Genomic DNA, 25,962 nt, shown 5'->3' on the forward strand with positions numbered 1-25,962 from the left:
ATATCTTAGTAAATAACATATATAATAATATAGATTAGCAACTATCAATAAACAAAACATCTATAAATAATAAATATATTAATAAGTATACATAGTAGAGCATTAATAAATATCATAATAAATATAAATTAGAGTAGATAACAATAGGTATATATAGAAGAACTTTAGCTAATACCATAGTAAATACCTTTAATAATAATATAAATGATAGGAGCAAAACAATAACATAGAACTAGAATAACATTAACAAAAAAATAATAAATATAAACAAAAAAAGCATTTAATATTAAAATACTAATAAGAATAATACTAAATAATCCAAGAATTACAAAAAGAGTTTTTAATAACAAATAAATTAATTTATAAGAAGACATAATTAATAAACTTACATAACAAGGATAATAAAATCTCATTTTAATCAATTAAAAAATAGCATCAAAAATATCAACAAGCATACACCATAATTAATAAAGCATAAATTTAATTATGAAGCATAATGATAAAATAAAACCAAATATAAAATTGTAATATTAATATAAAAATTAAAAATAATTACAAGGAGTTATTAAATAATTAATTATAAAATCAAAAAACTTAAAAGATAATAATAAATTAAATCATCAATGAGGTAAAGAGTCGGCCATTGGTCTTCACAACCTAGGTTTTTCATATTTATACCTTACATCTCCTTCTTTTCTCCTCACATTTTGTCCTGATGATGAGTCTAGTTTCAGACTCGAAACGTCGACTAAAAAACATGAACACTGTGGAAAATCCGAACTCCATTCAAAAATCACACCACAGTAATCTGCAAACGAAAATAGGCATGAGTCTCCAAGCCAAGTTGCTGCACCTTTGATTTGGAAATTAGATATTTCTAATAAATGGGATCAATAAGAGTAGATAACCTCTGATCTTACTCTTCAATGAGACTTTTCCGTGAATTGGAAGAGATATTTATTTATCACTGTCATATGATAAACATGTCTCGAGATAGGCATGAGTATCCAAGCCAAGTTGCTGCACCTTTGATTTGGAAATTAGATATTTCTAATAAATGGGATCAATAAGAGTAGATAACCTCTGATCTTACTCTTCAATGAGACTTTTCCGTGAATTGGAAGAGATTTCTCTTGCTCTTTGCTAGCCGATTAGATTGATTTTCTTTTTAATACATGCTCATTTTTTAATACTTGCATACTTGGGGTTGATTTCAAGGCCAAACATGCCAATTTTACACATCTAAATTGCATTCAATTTCTTCACTTTAATCTTGAGTGATCATTGCTCGCTGATGGAGCTTCCAAATGTCCATCAATGTACAATATTTGCAATGATGTTTTGGGTATTTGGATGCTTTGCTTACGCTTGTTTTCATGGAAGAATCATCAAATGTCCATCAATGTACAATATTTGCAATGATGTTTTGGGTATTTGGATGCTTTGCTTATGCTTGTTTTCATGCAAGCATCATCAAAATCCTTTGGTCAAGAATTATGACTGATCTGCCTCCTTAGGAATTGCAATCCTCAAATATATCTAGATAACATATACGGGACTTGATGTAGATACCCCATGTCCATGTGAAGTAAATTGGTTGTGTATTCTTGGATGTTTTGACCTTGTTTTTTTTGAAATTGCCATTTTATTTTCTACTTGTGCTCATGACCTATTGTGTAGAAATTTCTTCTCATCATGGATTTGAATTTTCCCAATTGGTGATTGGTCTGCGTCCTTAGGAATTGCAATTCTCAAATATATCTAGATACCCCATGTCCATGTGACGTAAATTGGTTGTGTATTCTTGGATGTTTTGACCTTGCTTTTTTTGAAATTGCCATTTTATTTTCTACTTGTGCTCATGACCTCTTGTGTAGAAATTTTTTCTCACCATGGATTTGAATATGGTAGTGGTGCCCACCATATTAATGTAACTTAGAGATCATCAATTTGGTATATGTAATTTTTCTCTTATCTCCATAGTGATGTGATTATACATCGCCAACATTTTATTTTCTACTTGTGCTCATGACGTATTGTGTAGAAATTTCTTCTCATCATTGATTTAAATTTTCCTAATTGGTGATTGGTAGCCATCATTTTTTCTTTGAAGATTCCACATGGGTGGCCCACCATATTAATGCAACTTAGAGATCTTCAATCTGGTATATGGAATTTTTTTCTTATCTCCATAGTGATGTGGTTCTACATCTCCAGTTGTGACGTGATTTGTTTCATTATGGACGTGATTTGTTTCATTGCCATATCATTGTGAATATGCATGACCCATTCTCGTTGGTATATTGTTATGTACAAGTTATATTTTTTATTGATAATTGTTTTGTTTTGATCATGAAATAATGTTGATATAATGTTTTGATAGCATGTAGTGTGTGCGATTTATATATCGACCACAAGATGGCGATGGGTTGATAACATGTGGTAGTGGTGATGATTGGATACATGTTATAACTAATATTTTGTTATTGTTGCTCACATTTTCAATGAAATATCTCATGGGATCCCATATCCATGAAAAGAAGATCCCCTTGTCAACAAAATCTCAACAATTTCTCCTTAAACATATTTGAGAAAATAGGAAGTTGACTAATTAGTAGGGTGACAACTAATTACATTTATGGACAAGTAACTAGGAGGGGGCCAAGTGAAGTAACTTGGGGTGGGGTGGTCGTGGGTGTGAGTAATTGAGTTGGTGAATTATGTAATTAGGTCGAGTACCTATGATTACATCAAATATCACGAGCATATAATAGTAACATACTAACAGGGGGGACCATTGGTGAATAAATAGAAATGAATAATGGTAGTGAATCACCATGTTGTTGCATTAATTTACAAAATGGGTGTTCAACTATAAGTGGTGTGAACATATGCATGATTTTTTTTGTTGGTCCTTGTGAAGCTACACTAGTAAAGTGCAACAGGCTAACTAGGTTGACAAAGGCCATTGACTATGTTTTATCCCTTTGAATTCTCTATCCTGAGGAAATTTGGTCCTTTGAGATTGTCAATATAGCATCACTGTCAATGTGGCCTTTGACCAATCCTTTGACCAATTACAAGTTATATTCTTTTCCTTGGAAATTTGGTCCTTTGAGATTGTCAATATAGCGTCGCTGTCAATATGGCCTTTGACCAGTTACTTAGCCTTTGACCAATTACAAGTTATATTCTTTATTAGCTTGTGATAATTGTTCTGTTTTGATCATGAAATAATGTTGATATAATACCCATGATGGCATGCTTTGATAGCATGCCACAAGATGGCGATCGGTTGATAACATGTGGTATATGCTAGTTACATTTTCATTGTTGAGTGGTGATGATTGGATACATGTTATTGTTACTGTTAATATTTTGTTATTGTTGCTCACATTTTGTTATACGAGCCTTGGAAATTTGGTCCTTTGTAAATATTGCCTTTGACCGATTACTTAGCCTTTTGAGATTGTTAATAAAGCGACACCATAAATATGGCCTTTAACTAATTACCTAGCCTCTCGAGATTGTCAATAAAGCGACACCATAAATACGGCCTTTAACTAATTACCTAGCCTCTAGTTTGGGAAGATGATTCCTCAAATAACACCCAAATTCACCTTTGGGGGAAAGGGGCGCCTTTGTCAGATATATTTGAAAATTCCAACCTACTCTGAGGAAGAATTCCTAGAGTGAAGGGCCACTCTACTTGATCATAAAAGATGTGCCAAGAAGATTTATAGACGTACAAGGGCTATTCTACTCGACCATAAACTTTCTAAATGATGTGCTCTCCATGCCTTGAATTGGACCCAAATTCACCTTGTAGCTTAATAAATATCTAAGAGCTTCAACTGCCACCACGAGAATTTGCACCAAGGGGCACACTAGAGGGTTTCTTGCTTGAAGATTGAGGGTGGATTTTTAGGTAGAATATTCTCATTGGCTTCCTTAAGAAGCAGAACGTTGAAAGCTTTTGTAGGTTGGTCCCCAATTTTCACTGAATGGAATTGCACTTGTTGAGTGCTTGAAATGCATTTTTTTGTTAGGGTCATTCAAACCCTAGAAATCCCATTGTTGAGTGCTTGAAATGCATTTTTTTTAGGGTCATTCAAACCCTAGAAATCCCATTTTTGAGTGCTTGAAATGCATTTTTTTGTTAGGGTCATTCAAACCCTAGAAATCCCATGGGGTCACTTTCTAAAGACTAATCTTTGCTTTGGTACGAAACTAATAGTATGTGATGATTTCTGATTATTTTTGAATTTACGGACATGATGTTGTTTGTTTCTCTGCCATATCATTGTGAATAACACATGCATGACACATTGTGGCTTGTTTATAATTATGATAATTGTTCTGTTTTGATCATGAAATGATGTTGATATAATTCCTGTTATGCTTTCGTTGTTGAGTGACGATGATGATGATTGGATATAATTACATCAAAGAACATGAGCATATAATAAATAGTATAGGTCAATAAAGGCCATTGGATATGTTTTATCCCATCGAATTCTCTATATTGAGACTACATAGGTCTCTAGACTCTCCATGGTATGAGCCTTAGAAATTCGGTGCTTTGAGATTGTCAATATAATGATGTCATCATTATGGCCTTTGACCAATTACCTAGCCTGTTGAGATTGTTGATATCATCTTTGTTGAGATTGGTGACACCATCAGTGTGGCCTTTGCCTAATTACCTAGCCTCTAGTTGAGATTGTTGACACCATCAGTGTGGCCTTTGCCTAATTACCTAGCCTCTAGTTGAGATTGTTGACACCATCAGTGTGGCCTTTGCCTAATTAAGATGAGTAGATAGCTAAGAGCTTTAACCACTAGCATTGGGGGCAAGGGGCGCCTTTTTTAGATATATTAGAAAATTCCAACGTACTTTGAGGAACATATCTTAAGAGTAACATATCCTAAGGTTGAATGACTTGTGCACTCCATTCCTTGAGTTGCACCCAAATTCACCTTGTAGCTTAGTAAATATCTAAGAGCTTCAGTTGTAAGGTTCGCACTAAGGGGCACACTAGAGGGTTTCTTGCTTGAACTTTGTGGGTGGCTTATAGGTAGAAATTTTCACTGAATGGAATTGCACTCGTTGAGTGCTTCCCCATAAGCCCCATGGGGTCACTTTCTAAAGACTTGTAATCTTTGCTTTGTATACAATTGTAAGGGATGAGTCCAATGGGCCCTTAACACATTATATTCGAAGGGCCTCGAGCATGATTTCATGCATATGGGTTGAGTGTTGAGTCAAGGAACTAAAATGAGAAGAAATCTAGCAAAAAATCTATTGTTGGATCACTAACTCTTAGGAAGCACGAGACCTCAGCTTGCTAACTAGCTACGCGGAGGTTCCCCTTCGCGGCTAGCTTCTCGACTATGTCCATTTAGGCCATGGAAGTTTGAGGCAATAACAGGTCTGTGATGCCCTTAGATGTTCTGGGCCGCACGCGCGCTACACTGATGCAGCCAACGAGTTTTTCTTCTTGGTTCGAGAGGATCGGGAAATCTTCTCAAATTGCATAGCACTCTTGCAAGTGACATGATAAGCTTTGATGTAATGGTGCTGTAATGAATAGGAACAATGCTTAAGTAATTAAGTCCTAAAGTAATATCTACTATGAAACAAAATTTTTAGGAACCTAAAGTAATTCAATTGATTGATTGGTTTTTTTGAAGTGTAGGGTATTGTTTTTTTTAATATACCTTTTTTTAATTCACTTAATTACTGTTTAGTTTCTTCCTTTAAGAATTTGTTAATTTTTTTTGGTATTTTAATTATAATATTTAATGGTGTATGTAGTTTCCATTTTAATTATAAAATGGATCAGAAGCTTGAATTTGAATGGGTTGATCTATAATGCCGGTAAAGGAAAGTTCAAATATTAGATTATGGAGAGGAGGGAAGGGAAAACTAAATTTTATATTAGTTTTGATCAATGGCCTGGGCCTGTTTCATTGTTCTAATCAATAATGACTTTGAGAATAATGTCTTTGAGACATTGACATGAATAATTCCTTTGAGACTTGTACTTGTAGTAACATTGACACCTTTGAATTTGTTTAATTTAAACTTTTTTGAAGCGATTTAAAATTGAATGAGTAATCGTTTTAATTTTATGGGTATTAATTTGTGAATTATTAATGTTACAAATATGTTAGAAATTTAATTTTACAAATGATAATATTTGATAATATATTAAAATATCTTGAAATTAAATAATATGTATATTTTAATTAATAAAATAAAATAAGGTTATGTTAATTATGATTCTATATAAATTTATATATATTTTTAATCAATAAATAAAATAGATTTTAATCAATAAATAAAATAGAAGGTTTGTGTTAATTATGATTATATTTGTAAGCATTCGTTTTAATTTTATGGGTATTAATTTGTGAATTATTAATGTTACAAATATGTTAGAAATTTAATTTTACAAATGATAATATTTGATAATATATTAAAATATCTTGAAATTAAATAATATGTATATTTTAATTAATAAAATAAAATAAGGTTATGTTAATTATGATTCTATATAAATTTATATATATTTTTAATCAATAAATAAAATAGAAGGTTTGTGTTAATTATGATTATATTTGTAACCTTTAATATAAAGGTTGAAATTTAATTTTAGAAATGGAAATGTTGCAAATATCTTGATATGTTTATTTTTAATTAATAACAAATATTAGAAAATTAAATATTAAATAATTAAATATGATGATTATATATTACAAAATGTTGTTTGATTGAAGAATATTTTACGAGGAAATTTAAAGAATGTTTTTTTTTGATTGGTTAGTTGTAAATTAGAATAAATTTCTTGTACATTTGAAGCAGCAACTTTTATTAGGAAATCTAATGAAGGTTTCTTTTGATTTGTTAGTTGTAAACTAGAATAAATTTCATGTACATTTGAAGAAACAACTTCTAATCGTATGAATTATCATCTCTTAAAAGAAGAATAAAAAGTGGAACATATGATGTTAAAGAGGTTTTTAATGAAGTGAAAAAATGCTGAAAATTGTAGCTTGATTGTATCAATAATTTAGATCACATCACTCATATTAATCCTTCCAAATTTAGTGATTTTTAGAAAGATGGAGGATGGGTGCCACAAATAATAATAAACGAGGCTCTGAAAATTTGATAAGCATGGTTGATCATTATATTCAATTGGAAATGTTATGAAGTTGAACATTATGTTGGAAATAAACGATATGAAAACCCAACTCCACTACAAGTAAATTTGTTAGAAATAAGATGGAATAAATAGAAATGTTATGAAGTTGAACATTATGTTGGAAATAAACGATATGAAAACCCAACTCCACTACAAGTAAATTATTTCTTAGAAATAAGATGGAATAAATAGAATTGACCGGTAGAAATTTCAAAATTTATAAGTTTTTTTAATAAAAACAAAACCCTCAATTGCAATATATGTTGAATAATACACATACATCAATTATAGATTTAAAAAAAATAATTTTAATAATACATTAATTAAAACTTCATACTAAAAAATTTATTTATTTATAAATGAAACAAAACCCTTAATAATATACATTAATTATAGATTAAAAATAATAAAATTAATAATACATTAATTAAAACTTTATACTAAAAATTACCATATGGACTATTGAATTTCTATTGAATTTTATTTATAAATGAAACGATATATGTAAGTAGAAAAGATAACATGTATATTTAATTTTAAATATAGAGAAAATTATTTTATTTTATTGGTTTACATATTGTTCATTAAAGTTGTTTTCTAATATTTATTTATATAGGTTTATGGCTGGTACATATTGTTCATTAAAGTTGTTATTTAATAGTTATTTATTTATGAGGTTTGGTACATTATTGTTTATTAAAGTTATATTTATTTATTAGGTTTATTGTGTATTGTTCATTAAAGTTGTTCTTTAATATTCATTATTTATTATTTTATTTATCATTATTTATTATTTTATTTATCTGGTTTTACATATTTTTCATTAAAATTGTCTTTTAATATTTATTTATGTATATAAGTTTATGCTTAGGACATTTTTGTTCATTAAAATTGCTTATTAATATTTATTTAAGTAGGTTTATTATTGGTATATATTGTTGATTAAAGTTGTTTTTAAATATTAATTTATCTATGTTTGCTACATATTGTTCATTAAAGTTGTTTTTAATGTCTATTTATGTATGTTTATAGTTGGACATATTGTTCATTAAAGTTGTTTCTTCATGTTTATTATAATGTGTATTAAAAATAAAACAAGCTTCTCTTTGCTTCGAGATATTAAACATACATCTCTACTAACAGGGTCAACCACGGGAAGGTGGAAGCTAATTTGCCCCAAAAACTGTGCATTGTTGATATGGGGTCTTTAACATATCAACATGCGAAAATAATTTTATTATATTTATTTATGAGATGAATGTAACTTTTTTAATATATTGTCAAAATGATTGAAAATAATAATTTTATTAATTTGGTTTAAATGGAATGAAGTGTGATTTTTTTTAATATGTTGATCTAAAAATAAAATATATTAACCATATTTATATTATTTTTATGGAGTTTATTAAAAGCTTATTATATTATTATTTACGAAGTTTATTGAAAGTTTGTTATATTATTTATTCCTATTAAGTTTTTGTTTGTGATATTTATTAAAAATAAAATAAAATAAAATAATATCAAAATAGAAATAAGTAAAATAAAATCATAAAAATATAAAATAGAAATAAGAAAAATAAAACCATAAAAATATATAAAAGATTAAAAAAAATTGAAAGTGAAAAGAAGTAATATTTATAAAATTAAATATATAAATAGTTTTTTAATTAATACAATAAATAAATAGACACTTCACAATATAACCTAAAAAACAATCTAATTCTATATATATATATATATATAAACAAATACTCTATAACCTATCTTAAAGCTTAAAATAAATTAAATATATAAATAGTTTTTTAATTAATATAATAAATAAATAGACACTTCACAATATAACCTAAAAAACAATCTAATTCTATATATATATATAAACAAATACTCTATAACCTATCTTAAAGCTTAAAATAACTAATCTATAATAATTTAATATAAATATATATTACTATAAAAATAATAGCAACAATAATCACTACAATAATAGAATACAAAAAATAAACATACACTAATAAAATATAAAACTAATAAATATACATATCTAAATTTATATAATAAACAAATAAAGAAACATTATTGGAGTCGCATGCATACACACTTTCAAAACACACAAACTTAAAGTAAACATCAATGTCAAAACCACCACATCATACAATTTCAGATAAATATACAAATTCAATCTATCAAAGCATCCAAACAATCATACATATATTTTTTGAAAGCACACATACAAACATAACATAAACATCATTTCAAAGAATTTCAAATACTCTACACAACATAAAATTTAAAATTAACAAACATAATACATTTTCAACTTAGAATACAAACATTATGAAAAATTCAATTAAATAAACAAACACATCATACAATATTAAATCAGAATACAAATTGAATCTATCAAACAAACAAGCATTTCCAAACAATCATACATATATTTTTTCAAAGCACAGATACAAACATAACATAAACATCATTTCAAAGAATTTCAAATACTCAAAACACAACATAGAATTTTAAACTAACATACATAATACAATCTAAACTTAGAATACAAACATTATAAAAAATTCAATTAAATAAATAAACACATCATACAATTTCAAATTAGAATACAAATTGAATCTATCAAACAAACAAGCAATCTAAACTTAGAATACAAACATTATAAAAAATTCAATTAAATAAATAAACACATCATACAATTTCAAATTAGAATACAAATTGAATCTATCAAACAAACAAGCATTTCCAAACAATCATACATATATTTTTTCAAAGCACACATACAAACATAACATAAACATCATTTCAAAAAATTTCAAATACTCAAAACACAACATAGAATTTCAAACTAACATACATAATACAATTTAAACTTAGAATACAAACAAAAATTCAATTAAATAAATAAACACATCATACAATTTCAAATTAGAATACAAATTGAATCTATCAAACAAACAAGCATTTCCAAACAATCATACATACATTTTTTCAAAGCACACATACAAACATAACATAAACATCATTTCAAAGAATTTCAAATACTCAACACAACATAGAATTTCAAATTAACAAACATAATACAATTTCAACTTAGAATACAAACATTATGAAAAATTCAATTAAATAAATAAACACATCATACAATTTCAAATCAGAATACAAATTGAATCTATCAAACAAACAAGCATTTCCAAACAATCATACATATATTTTTTCAAAGCACACATACAAACATAACATAAACATAAACATCATTTCAAAGAATTTCAAATACTCAAAACACAACATAGAATTTCAAACTAACATACATAATACAATTTCAACTTAGAACACAAACATTATGAAAAATTCAATTAAATAAATAAATACACCATACAATTTCAAATCAGAATACAATTTGAATCTATCAAACAAACAAGCATTTCCAAACCTCTACATTTTTTCAAAGCACACATACAAACATAACATAAACATCATTTCAAAGAATTTCAAATTAACAAACATAATACAAATTCAACTTAGAACACAAACATTATGAAAAAATCAATTAAATAAATAAATACACCAAACAATTTCAAATCAGAATACAACTTGAATCTATCAAACAAACAAGCATTTCCAAACAATCATACCTACATTTTTTCAAAGCACACATACAAACATAACATAAACATCATTTCAAATACTCAACACAACATAGAATTTCAAATTAACAAACATGATACAATTTCAACTTAGAACACAAACATTATGAAAAAATCAAATAAATAAATAAATACACCATACAATTTCAAATCAGAATACAACTTGAACCTACCAAACAAACAAGCATTTCCAAACAATCATACCTACATTTTTTCAAAGCACACTTACAAACATAACATAAACATCATTTCAAAGAATTTCAAATACTCAACACAACATAGAATTTCAAATTAACAAACATAATACAATTTCAACTTAGAATACAAACATTATGAAAAATTCAATTAAATAAATAAACACATCATACAATTTCAAATCAGAATACAAATTGAATCTATCAAACAAACAAGCATTTCCAAACAATCATACATACATTTTTTCAAAGCACACATACAAACATAACATAAACATCATTTCAAAGAATTTCAAACTAACAAACATAATACAATTTCAACTTAGAATACAAACATTATGAAAAATTCAATTAAATAAATAAACACACCATACAATTTCAAATCAGAATACAAATTCGATCTATCAAACAAACCAACATTTCCAAACAACCATACATACATTTTTTCAAAGCACACATAAACATCATTTCAAAGAATTTCAAATACTCAACACAACATAGAATTTCAGATCAACATAATACAATTTCAACTTAGAATACAAACATTATGAAAACCACCTATACACACATACATATGCAAATTCGATTAAATAATTAAACACATCATACAATTTCAGATCAACATACAAATCCAATTTATCAAACAAACAAACATTGCCAAAACAACTTACATACAAATTTTCAAAGCACACATACAAATATAAAGCAAACATCATTTCAAATAATTTGAACTACTCAACACAATAAACAATTTCAAATAAGAAAGTTCAAATTAACAAACATAAATACAATTTCAACTTAAAATACAAACATTATGAAAACCACCTATGAAAACCACCATTATGAAAATCAATTATATAAATAAACACATCATACAATTTAATCTACCAAACAACTTAACATATACTTGTCAAAACAACTTACATACAAATTTTCAAAGCACACATACAAATATAAAGCAAACATCATTTCAAATAATTTGAACTACTCAACACAACTTACAATTTCGAATAAGCAAAAATCAAATTAACAAACATAAATACAATTTCAACTTAAAATACAAACATTATGAAAACCAATTATATAAATACACATCATACAATTTAATCTACATACTTGTCAAAACAACTTGCACACATACAAATATAAAGCAAACATCATTTCATATAATTTGAACTACTCAACACAACATACAATTTCAAATAAGAAAAGATCAAATTAACAAACATAAATACAATTTCAACTTAAAATACAAACATTATGAAAACCACCATTATGAAAATCAATTATATAAATAAACACATCATACAATTTAATCTACCAAACAACTTAACATATAATATATAATTATTTTATTTAATTAAATTAATATATAATATAAAAAATAGAGAAGGGAAAAATATAATATTAATAAAAAATAAAAAATAAAATAAAAATAAAAATAAGTTTAAAAAAAATTAAAAAAAGAAGAGAAAACTAAAATAATATAAATAGTTTGCTTATGAAATTATTCATTACTTTTATTTTATTTATTGTATAGTTTGCATGTATATAACACTTTTTTATGAATTGAAATATAAAACTAAATATTTCAATTATAATTAATGACGATCTGAAAAAGTAAATGTGTACACCTGAAATGTATTTTGGTATGTGTAAGTTTACTAAAAAAATAAAAATAAAAACATGGAAACAATAAATGCTACACAACTCTAAAGAGAATGGGGCCCCATCCTCCCTAAAGCATTTGGGAGAGGTTTTACCTCTCCCACAAAAAAAAAAACTTTTATTAATACTTGTATGTACATAAGTCTGACATTATACAAAGAAAATCTCTGAAAAAGAGAATGACTATATAACTACATTGATATTTATTTTGAATAAACATATAATTAGGAACCATTCTTGGACATCTATCTGGAAGTAGACCTGCAAAACCGGGAAGTATTCAATTTGTAAGCATAATTCTTATTTTACATTGAGTTTTACATAACTCTTCTTTTCTACCCATAACAAAAATATGCATTTATGATGAAGTAAATTTTAAAATTAATTTTTAAAAATGTTTTATAAAAAAATAATGGATTCAGAAATTCAAAAATCTTATAAAAACAAAATTCAATAAATATGGTGATACAGAAATAATAAATACAAACTGCGTTGCAATATAAAATTTAAACACCGTAAACAAAGAAACACAGAAAATTATATATGTGAATGAAAATAAAAGTGAATTTTTTTTCTTCCAATTTATAAAAAAATATTTTAATAAAATTAATTTAAAAATAAATATCAAAATTAAGATTCATATTATACAGATTTGATAAAAATATAATTTCACACCAACAATTTTTTCATATTATATATGTGATCATCATCGTCATTTAATTTGAGATCCTGTTCTTCGTCATCTGGTTGATTTAGATCCTCTAGCAGAAGAACCAATAAAAAAGTATTAATTATATATAATATAAAATCAATTATAATTGAAAGAAGCAGAGGAAGCTCCGTATCCATTTCCGTATGCAGATTGAGTTCTCGATTTGTGATTCAAAAATATTGTTAAAAAAAATATTATATATATAATTATTTTATAAATATAATTAAAAAATAAAAATAAAAAAATAATGAAGGAAGAGCCAGTAGTTTTCAAAGTGAAGAATTAAGAGCCTGAGAGCACTGAGTAAGATTCAGTGATTTTCTTTGTTTTAATCAAAATGAAATTTATTAAAAAGAACCCAGTTTTCAAAGTGAGGAATTAAGAGCCCGAGAGCACTGAGTAAGATTCCATGAGATTTATTAAAAAGAACCCAAAAATAAAGGAATTCAAAATTTGTTTTAATCAAATTGAAATTCATTAAAAAAACCAAAACAAAAAAGGAATTCAAAGCTTGTTTTAATCAAATTGAAATTCATTAAATAAAAGGAGTTCAAAATTTGTTTTAATCAAATTGAATTTCATTTAAAAAAAAGGTTCATAGAGTCAAGATCTGGAAACCTAAACGGTTGGGATTTAGTTATTTTCTTTGCCCAGGATGTTCTGGTCAATTTCAACTTAAGCAATATTCCCTACTGATTTCAACGTTAATTATGATAAAATACATGGCACTGACAGTGGCGCGGGAAAATTAAATTAATCTCTCTGAAGATTTAATTTAATTTCAGGAGGGTTGATCTAACCATCAAATTTAATAAAACCGGTTACATCATTTGAGAGAAAGGGAGCCAGCGCATACCTGGAGCTGGAGTTGAGACTCGTTGTGGCTTTTTTCTGGGGAAGGGCTTTGGGAAGAACTCCATGGACTGTAACAGAAGATGGAAAGAATTAGTATGAGAGATTGCTTTTCATAAAAAAAAACACGACAATTAGAGGCAATTTTCTAACCCTGAGGCCCTGAACCAAAAAATTCTGAAGAGCAATTTGAATACAGGAAAGTGTGAACGAGTTCGTTCTCACCTGTAAATAACAAATAGAAGAGCAATTTGAATACAGGAAAGTGTGAACGAGTCGAGTCGTTCTCACCTGTAAATAACAAATAGAAATCAGATTTCTTAAGCAATTGATTTTCTGAGGTTAGTAATCAATGGGAAAAGCATGTTGGGCTGCAATCAGGGTTTGAACATCCTAATTTTCCCTGGGAACCCTACCTCACAAATTAAAATCACACAAATTTACATAGAGCAGGAGAGCCAGAGTATTGAGCCACTTATTTCAATTTGTACATTTCCCTAAAAAGAGAGAGCTGGAGAATGGTTATACCAAAGATTCAAAGCAAAAATAGTGGAAAAATTATAGAAAATGAAATATATTTACCTGAAACCAAAAACCCTTGCTCAGAGCAGAGGCTCTCCCTGAGATGGGATGATCCAAATGGAGGCTGCCTCTTCCTCCTCTGTCACATAGACCCACATGACTCAGACTCAAACTTCGACTTAGACACCAGACCACATACAGGCAAGACATGACACGACTCGACTCAGACTCCCAATCCCCACAGACAGACAGACAGAGCGAGCAGGCGATGGACAGAGGAGGAAGAAAATGCTAAATTTGGAAGGCTAGATGTATATATAACATAACCACTTCCTTTCAACGTATAGAAATTTCTGTGTAACGCATGAGCACCAACTCTTGAAGCATCCAGAAGTCGAAGGCTTTTTTTGAACCATTAATCAAACGCTAGATAATTCGCCACCTTTCACCAGATGCAAAGGGTTTAGGTCGGCCTTATGGAAAACACATTGGATCCTGCTTTTTTTGAACCGTTAATCAAAGGCTAGATTAAGGGTTTAGGTCGGCCCTATGGAAAACACATTGGATCCTGCTTTTCTGAATCCGAACGGTTCACCAACTCAAACGGGAACCTGCTATTTTTGGATTGCGGTTCACCACCTTAGCGGTAAAAATCATTTTCAACCTACCTTTTTGTGTTTTCTTGAATTCCCTGTAGAATTATCTTTTTTGTGTTTGGTTTTTATCCTGGGCTACTTTTTTCTTATTTTATTTATTTAGCTTTTTTAGATTTCAAATCCTCCTTATTTTATTTAGTTTTATTTTACTTTATTTATTAAAGTTATGAAAATTTGATTTTTTTTAATTCTAATTTTGCAAAATAATTTATGTTAATAATCTTTCTAATAAAATGACAAATATTTTATTGGTTTCTAGCATTATTTTTTCATATATTTATTATTTTATTTAGTGTAAAAAGATATGTAAATTGTTAACTAATAAGATAGCAAAGATTGCAATGAAGTGTGAATCCTTGAACTTTACAGATAATACTTTTGTGTAGATAGACAATTGAGGTTATAGGAGTCAAGACACACATGTATGTATCCCTATGAATCCTATCAACTTCAAGTTGAATTTTTTCGTCATTATCTCATGTGATTTTATATATATATATATATATATATATATATTGTTGAAGTTAGATATAGACCAATTTTTTTTTGTTACAGTAACATAAGTTCACTTCAGAGTCTTGAGATTGCTAATACCTCGTCTAACTAGAGCACCTTGTAAATAGAAATTGGTACAAACAGGCTGGATGTGCCAGACCTTGACATACATCAACATGAGAAGGCTATTAAGTGTTGCAAGCAAAAAAACCAGTGAGTCACAACAACTATTGGGCATAATCTCCAGGCATCGACGCTCGCTGGTCACTACTCTCATCCTCCAATTTGATAGAATTCTCCTACTGAGTCCATCTGTGCCTCCCTATACGACCTGCAATATTCAAATGACATGAACCTTATGTAGACCTCGTGCCATGATCAATGAAGTGACATGAGCACATGCAATGTGCCAAGTATAGTGGGAGCCATGACCCCCTTTGTGTGAGCTGACATCATATCAAGGTAAGGGGGAAGGGGTGGCGGTATGTCCTCTCTTGGGCACCCTTTGTAGGGGATATTTAAATAATATATGTTGTTTCCAATTCTAAAGGTTATTTTCTTCCAACATACCCATAGGCATTCTCCCATTTACGAAGATTGTCATAAATGTCTAGGTACACATCCTCTCGCTCTAAAGTATTGGTTTTCTATTGAGGTATTGTATGATTTGCATTTATGTGTCTTCTAAAATTAGGTCTGAAATTTGAAAACTCACTGTTTTCTCATAGTGCATTTTGGCATAAAGTTAAAATACTTAGTTGTTTATGCCTATCTATTAATGTCTTTTGAAACCTATTTAGTCATGCCGCCATTCTCATAATGAAAATCCAAAGTAGTTCTTGATCTTTACATTCATCTTCTTCAACATGTATATTGCAACATACCCACCAAGCTGCGTCTCTCATTAATGGAAATGTTCTCATCAACACCACATTGCTCCTAACTATGAGCCTCACCTTGTGGTTCAAAATGTTGAGCATACTAGTGGTTTAGCTCACATTTCGTCACTTTTAATATATTTTCCTAGGTATAAGAAAATGGACAATGCATATTGCAATCATCATCATATACTTCAACAAAAAAATATGAAGCGAAGCTATCATCGATGTACCATTAAATCCACTCATTATTATCATGAATTTGAAAATAATCTTCAACAAAAAAGAAATGCTAATTGTATTTAATATCTGCTCTTGTTGTTATAATTATTACCATTTAGAAAGTAATTTAAAACTTTCTATTATTTTGCAGCATCAAGTCTTTTGTTTTTGTATATGTAACTAATTAATTGGGGAATGCTATGGAAGAGTGGTAATTTTATTTTCAATTTAATCTACTTGAAACGACTCTATTGGGCTTGTTTTGCCTCATATTTTGAAGCAATCACACATTTGTCCTCATTTTGATGATTACACTTAGGGTAAACTAAATTTGTCAAGGCTCAAGGGTTCATCCCACCTTCGACGATAACACTAACAAAAGTGGTGGAATTGTTGGTGCCTATCCATTATCACATATATACATCATAATTGTTTGAAACATATTCCACCCTACCTTAATTGGTGTGATTGTTGGTACCTTTCCATCATCACATATATACATCTTGCTCATGAAGGACACACATGTCACAATCTAGAACTCTAGTGGGGAGGACAAAATTTTCTCCTTACAAACACTCTCACTAGATCCAATTGATTCATTTTTCCTATTATGTCAATGCTTAAAGTTATTTTCCTTTTAGTGACATGTGATTGTTGGTTTTGTTCTAAACATTTCTTGAGCTTAAACATATTATTATCTTCAATTAACAAGGAAACATCGTTGTATGTTTTCCCCGTGACCTCACTTTATGCTACTAAAACTCGATATTGCTCCGTGTTGGATGGTTGCATCTAAATCCAACACTATAGTTGTTTTGAGTTTTACAACTTCTATCTTTGATGGATATTATTTAGGGACCTTAGCTAATCATCTAGGTTGTTTTCCATAAGTCTTAGAGTTCGTCTCACACAAATTGACAAGGTAATAAATAATGGTACGTGGACTTTGAGAAATAGGTGTTAACTTGTTAAGGCCCTTTTGACATTTAGTTCTCTATCCCCTCCATTGCTAAAACTTCATTATGGTACTAGTTGAGAAAACTAAATAAGGGAGAATCAACAATCTTGAATTCTAATAAGGTTTTTACTCATACCAACAAGTCATTTAAGAATGATTTCAATGTCCATTGGTTTTCCTCCATTAAACTTTATCCTAATTTGAGCCTGAGCTCACCTAGATTTGTTTTTCTACTCACTAACTAAAGGCTTTGTGAAATCCAAATTTTACTACAATTCCATTTCTTAAGTAAGTTAATATTACCATTATGAATTTCCACGTGGTACTTTGTTGCTTGAGGTCTAATAAGAAGAGGAAATTAGAAGGTTTTTTTCGTTTCGTTTTGTTTTGTTTTGTTTTATTTATTTATTTATGGGTATGATAGATGAGATTCTTTGATCTTTGTTTAGAAAAAATACAAGTTGCTTATGTAAATGGAATACTTTTACTTGTAAATTGTTTAGTGTCTTTTATATTGGATATGACCCCAATGGTGGATTTAAAATATAGTCCTAAATTACTAGAAATTCAGAATATTATTTTTGAAACTTGAAGAAACAAGGTATACTATTTCAACATCTCTAAAAAAATCAAAACATATTTTTTTTTACCAAAAATGGAAATATAAGTAAATATTAGAAGATTAGAACAACTCTAAACATGAGTACACAACAATGTTGTATTGAATTTTCAATTATTAGGTATTTTAATGAAGATGCGAGTAGATCAAGATAAGGGTCTAGATGATGATGATGTAGATCATCATCAGTTTAATACCCCTCATTATGCTGGCATTAAGTTTGAGTTTGAGGATACCAAGATCTGCCACTGCTAATGAACCTAAGTTTGAGTCAGTATTTACCATTATTTCATCCATATAAGTATCTTTAATATATACTTTTTTTCCTCTAGAATCTTTCTTGCGTAGCTAGATAAGGAAAAATTTCCAATGGAACTAGACTAGATCTTCTATCTTCATGGAGATAAAACTATCATGATTTCCTAGCTTGACATAGTTGTATGTGCTCTAATTTTTCTTACTTGCCAATGAAATTGGTATCCATCTTAAAATATAGGACTTGGTAACCTTAAAAAGATGAAGTAAAATCCATAAAATTTGGAATGTGTTTCAACCATTTCGTATTTTCTTTGCTTATTCTAAAAATTGTATCCATCTTAAAACATATGACTTAATCAAACATTGAATCAGATAGAAAAATTAAAACCGATTAAACATCAAATAAGCCATGCTTAATGAACTAATGCACGTGCAATTATGGAGGGTTTGATAGTAACACCAATGATGGAGTTTTAATCCAATGAAAAATTCAACTGATTGGATAAATAGGTGCATGTAATAACCAAAGCATATGTAGATAACTAAGGAGGCATAGAAAACATGGTTGAGTTGAATAAATAAATAGGTTAATATATTAATGAAGTCAAAATCTAGATGCGTTAAACTAATAAATTGATGGGTTAACCATGACGAACACATCAAGGCTAAACAAAAGTAATGTGAGATCCAGAGCTAGCCATACCATCCACATACTATGGACAATAGTTTGGATCGTCTTAGATAAGTGTAGAAGTTAGCATTAGATCCACTTTTGTAGAAATTCCCACTGTAGATCAATAGATTATGCAATAGACTAAAGCAAAATACAAGATCTACTTCTACAAAAAACTTTGCGGAAGCTTAATCAAATTAAGCAAGATCAATGAGAACACATATAACTGAGAATGAGAAATCAATCACACATAACACAGAAGAAATAACCCGGGGAAAGCCTCAGCCTAAAACCCCAATCTCTGTATTATTATACAAGTGGAAATGATGGGGGCCCAGCCCACGTGGTCCCACACTAGCCCAATCCTATGTGGACCTGCACTGATATTTTGATTTTGGATATGGTGTGATTGCAATTTATTTGGTAGGTGATTATTAATCAACCCACGGTACTGACTTGGTCTCTTCCCGCGACACCTGTTCTTCTCGGTATTACCAAACCCTAATTTCACTTTTCCCTTTTCACTGTCGGTTCGCGCCTATTCGGTCATTTTCACTCCGTCACTTTGCTCTCTGTGTTTTGCTCAGGTATTCGGCTCCGCCTCTGGTTCTTGTCCGACGTTCGGCACTGTGTCTTCAGGTAAGAGATTGTTCCTTGCTATATTTCATTATCCTCTGCTCGAGCTGGTGCTAACTCTCGCAGCCCCTCTGTGGTCAGGGTTTCACTTCGTTTCTGCGGCTTATGGGTTCGGTTCACTTCAGGTATGGCTATGCTCCTCAGCCATACAAGGGTTTCGCTTTCTGTCAACTCCTTTACAGCTTCACGATGTTGTTTCTGTTGCGAGGGTTTTGATTTGGTTATGAACCCTAACGTTTCTCTTCTGTGGTGGTTTCAGGTGACCAGTCCCGTGGCTTTGCAGGGACTTCGACTGCTTGTCTTCCGGGTAGCTCTGTTCTTACCTTAGTTTCTTCCGTGGTTCTTCGTCTTTGCTGTATTTACTTGCATCTGTGGTCTGTATGCGAGATAGTGGTAGAGTTTGGTCTTTATGTTATTCCAACCCGTAGCCGTAGCTTGGAGGGTTTCTGTGAATTCTTTTATTTGGTGGCCGGGACCAACGAATCCTCGTTGCACAGTCCTTTCATGTTATGGGAGTTTTATAGACCTGCAATGTAATTACACAGTGGTATGTAATATATACTTAAGTTCGGTGCTGTTGCTTACCAGTTTCGACTGTGGACTGTATCTTGCGTTATTGTTTGTCTCTCCTCGCTTTATGCTCGCTCTCGGTCTCGGCTGGTCATGAGACTTTTGGAGTCGTGATACTCCGTTACTGTGTCTACCTGCAATGAGTTTAATGTACAGCAAATAGATGTGTGTATTCCTTTTGGGGTCGTGAAACTCGATTACTATATTTGCCTGCAATGAGTTGAATGTACAGAAAATATATATATATGTGTATTCTTTTGAGGTCGTGAAACTCTGTTACTGTATTTGTCTGCAATGAATTGAACGAACAGAAATATGTATGCATGCGTATTCTATCATAGAGGACATAAATCTTGCAATCTTGTATTTAATTGTGCACTGAACATTTGATGAAGGAAATAAAATGTACTTTTCTTATTCTCTTTTCAATGCTTCGCTCCGGAACCCCTCTGGGTTATTTCATCTGTCTTTTTATACAATAGTTTCAGCAGTTAGATAACTGCTTGGTAGTTACTACATTACAGTTGCTCGACAGTTACTATCAACTTACGTGACTTGACTATTTGTTTGTTTACCTGTTTCCTCTGTTACATAAGGGTTTGTTGCTTACATTGATTATTGATATTAATCTAATTCTTAACAACTCTAACTTAAGACCTGTTACTATAGTCTCTTAACAACTCTAATTAAGACCTGTTACTATAGTTAAAACAAAATAAATAGAAATTTAAGCTAACAGAATCAAATGCTGTAGTTGACCTTGGAAGAAATAAAATAAAACATAAGAACTCTGACAGACTTGCTGTCCATTTGTCGAACTGTTCATCTTTCCCAATCTTCTTCAGAAACTTTGTCTGCCCCTTCTCGGTCTTCGCCCTGTCGACCAGATGCTCCTGCATCAGGAAATCTTGTTCAAGTTACAAAAATAATCAGCTCTCGAGCTATCCTGCTCTCTTTGCAATCAAACAATACAACACACAAACTGAATAGGCACAGTATATGTCCTCCTCAAGCCTCCTATTTCCTTGCGCAGTTTTTCTTGGGGTCCAGAGATGCCACATGTGTGAATTGGCCTCATCACACTCACAAAAACTGAAGAATTAATTGCGCAATCCTCAAGGAAAGAATTCCTTCTGCATGCAAGAGATATTGACAATGGAATATTCTAGCAACTGATAGTACATTGTCGCTCCATCTGATCTCAACTGGGTCTTTGTTTGAACTAACATGCATGAGTTATTTATGAGAAAATATTCAGTTATCTAAAGTGCAACAGTTACATGCATGCATGCATTAACTAACTGAACTCACAATTAATTCAAAAAACTGTTTGAATTAATCTAACTGAACTTGACTCAGTTAACTGAGCCAACTAATTACAATTCAATATTACAACTCGTCCTTATCTCTTTAACTGATGGATAAATTCCTCAATTAATGGAGAAACTGTTGCATGCCACCACATAGACTTCATGTTTGATTTTTTACAACTAATTAACTCATGGTGAATTAATTAATTATTTTACAAACAGCTGCTAAGATCAAATTCGAATTTTTACTTCTCTATTTTAGTTCAGGGACTAACTAAAATAGGAAGGTATCCCGAAATTCTATTTATAACAGTACTAAATTTAGCACTTCTATATTTAGCATTTCTTGTTGCTATTTTCAACAACCTTATTGTTTTCCCTCCTCCCTAATCCTAATAATAATGCTATTTTCTCATTGTTTGTGAAAGGGAGGACTTGATCAGTGTCACTCTACCATAGGTTATCTCTTGACAATTCATTAAGGTATACCATTCTTTTTCCAAGGGCCTTAATTAGGCAAACTAGAACTTAGGGGCCTTCATTTTCTTCCTCATTGTCACGTCTGTAAATTAGACCTTTAATTGATTGGTATGGAAAAATGTTTTCTTTTTGATCCATTGAGTTTTTGGCTAACCAAATTGCCCATATGATGTGAAGGAGGAGTCTTTGAGCTCTATCGTCACTTTTTTTTCTTGTTCAAGCAAATTTTTGAATGCTACACCTCTAGCCTCTAGCCATCCCAAATAGCCTCAGAGGCCATTAACCTAGTTGCATAACTCTATAATTCCCTAAGTATGAGAAATTCATGAATAAATGAGAGATTGTTTCTATACCCTCCACATACCATGGACAATAGTGGGACCCTATTAGCCTTTGCACTACAATGCATCCCAAGTTAATATTTTGTTATTGCGTGCTAACCATGAAAAGGGTATCACCTTTGGTGGTGCCTAGAACTTCCAAATTCAAACCTACCAAGGATTATGATGGTTTTCCATAATGGAGTACTATGAGTGATAACCAAAATTCACTAAGTATGCAACTAATATGAGATAGACACTCTATCAAAGTGTATCGTTCTCCTCCACAAACCTAATCCCAACATTGATTAATTGGCTAGTAAAAACACACCATTGAATAGCCAGCCCCCCCTCAAATATCTAGAGATTTGTTGAATAACTGAGGTTTATCCATTGATAAGTGGGATGATGATAAAACCAAATTTACTAAGATATGGTAGTCTTGAAAAAGCAGTAAATATTTAAACTCCCTTGGCACATCAAAGTCCCGCTCCTTCCCAAGTCCTTGATCCCTACCTAAATGAACCACTGTGCCATTCCCACACACCAAAATAGGCATCTTCTAATCACAACAAAATACTCTAACAATGATTTCCAGAATGAAGAGATCCATTTGTGTAATTTATTATCCATTCTAATTCATCACTCCATATGCATTAAATTTATTATCTTGGTCAATATTTATTACTAGAGATCTCTCTTTACGATGAGTTTTAATCCCCCCTTTTATGTGATTTGTTAGGCATTTTAATCCACTTATATAGATGCATTATGTTTATGGATTTATTTATGAATATTATAGCCAAATACCTCTCTTGAAGATGAGTTTCCAATGCTCCTTTATGTGATTTGTTACGAATTCCGATCCATTCTCGAGTATATGCATTTCTTGATCAACATTTCTTGTCATATATCTCTCTCAATATTGAGTTTCCATTCCTCCTTTCCAACCATTGCCTTTGAGAAAAGTGATATGTGATTTATACCCTAACCATGTTGTTCCCTGTGCTATTTCTGATCGTCCCTCCCAATTAACTAATGGCATGTCCCTTCACTTCTTGTTTCCTTTCCAATGACAAGAGCACCATTCCTTCCTAATTCTATTTATACTCTAATTAGGGATGCACGCTAGTGAGAGATAGAATACAAGGATGGAGAAGAGGACATTTTTCATAAGTGCAACCCTGCTATCCATAGAGATCCATTTATGTACCTAACAATTGACCTTCTTGATGTTGTCTATGAGCAACAAGTTACAACTACAACTTGAAACTATATCTTTGAGGGCTTCAACTAGAAACCCAAATAACTATGTGCTTCCTCAAAAGGGGCCAAGGGAAAGGGGAGAAACTTTGAAATCATGTTCTTGTGGTGTTTTGATGCTATTCAATACCAAACAAATGACTTAGCTCAATTCACATCCATTTCAATGGCTCTAGAGAAGATACAATATCACTAATTACAAACTTTGGCCTCTCTAGTGGCTCCATTCCTAAATAGTAGAACGATCATGGAACAGTCACGATAATTCTCATGTCCTCTGGCATTTGAATATTTAGCTTATGATATTTGGTTCAAATTGTGTGGCTGTAGATGTTGTATCATGCACATGAAATTCTAAAAATTTAATTGTAGGTAACCATGGAGAAACACTACAATCTACTAGAAAAGAGACAATATTTCATTTGATTTGGTGATAGTATGTGTTTGTTTTCAAAACCATTGCATCTTTATTTTGGCATAGATGGCATAGTTTCTTTCTCTAAGTGGTTCAATTAAAGAGTACTTGAATGGGTTACTTCTATGAATCATCTAGGTGGTACCTACTAGGGTCACTTCTTTGAATTGATCATGCATGTTGTATTAGTCATGCATCCTTTAGTTGGCCCCCACACAACTAAGAAAAGTTTACTCATTTTGTTACCCCTTGGAATCTTGCTTGACCTTGGTTCAATTAGACAGGGTTTTCAACGCTTAAAAAATATGATTTTTATCCAAGCATACCTATGGCCTCTAAGATATCGATATAGGTAATTCAATGCTAGGTTGTGCAACTTTCAAGTTCAGAGTTTGTTGAACCATTTTTTGTTGATTTCCCTCAAGTTCTCTTAGATGACACTTTTAGTCATGTAGCTTGATTCTTAGCACACTGGTGGTTTTGATAATTTATGGAGATTGATTTACACCCACATTTTTCTCTTAACAAGAAAAAAAGAGGTTTACATCCAAGAAATTACATGTTACAAAAGTAAACATCTTATTGATTTACCTAAAGCATTAAGAACATACCATTCAAGGTTGGTATTAAGCCAAGGTAATATCATTACACAAGCTCTACAACAATCAATCCTCTCTTGTAACTACTCTTTTTTGGAGATAAATTTGTTTCAATAACATATAATATCTTCTCAAAAGGACATGCATAATCATCTAAGGTATGATATCCTTGTCCTAACTCTATCAACACACAACATTCTAGTGGTTGTCAACATCATCTAAAAAAACTTCTACTTGTTAAATTAACTTAACTTTCATGTACCATAAGCATTCATCACTCTATCAACACATAACATTGTAATCATTGTGATGAATTGAAAATTTTATGCCACATAATAAAATTCATTGCATTAAGTAATTTATTTTGTTCTAGGGCCAATACAACTCCCAAATTGCTATGATGAGCTTTGAATAGGGACAATGAGGCTTTGGAATAATGACTTTGACCATTGACCCAAGGATGACTCTTTAAAAATTATGTTGTTTTCAAATCATAGGCTAGAAAGGTGAGGTCATATAGGTGATCCATTAATATTATATGGCATGCCTTTGTAAGAAGGACAAGCACAACAAGCATTTTTCCTTTGATATTATTAACTGTGCACCACATGTTGACATCATGCTACAATAATTGCAATGATTGTGTTGGATAAATCCACTTAAATTTCACCCTAGATGAGCATCCCATATTGGACTAAAATGGACTACCTCCAGAAGATAGAAAAACATGGAAATCCTCTTTCTTTTCATCTTTTCAAGTACGCACCACACTTTCCGATTATGCTATACTTACTACAA

The 25,962-nt window shown here is 30.5% G+C and overlaps 1 long non-coding RNA gene across 1 annotated transcript in view; it reads left to right on the plus strand.

Moving 5' to 3' along the window:
* Nucleotides 1–8,376, plus strand: part of LOC149158563 (uncharacterized) — a 58,570-nt gene extending 50,194 nt beyond the window's left edge. Inside the window, exon 3 of the long non-coding RNA XR_016261703.1 lies at nucleotides 8,355–8,376. This is a non-coding gene — a long non-coding RNA (uncharacterized LOC149158563). The remainder of the gene's footprint in view (nucleotides 1–8,354) is intronic.
* The last annotated feature ends 17,586 nt before the right edge of the window (nucleotides 8,377–25,962 follow it).

The sequence above is a fragment of the Pinus tabuliformis genome, chromosome 5_2, assembly GCF_031772625.1.
Source record: "Pinus tabuliformis cultivar Carrire ecotype Pingquan chromosome 5_2, CPIR1, whole genome shotgun sequence".
In the NCBI taxonomy this organism is placed as follows: domain Eukaryota; kingdom Viridiplantae; phylum Streptophyta; class Pinopsida; order Pinales; family Pinaceae; genus Pinus; species Pinus tabuliformis.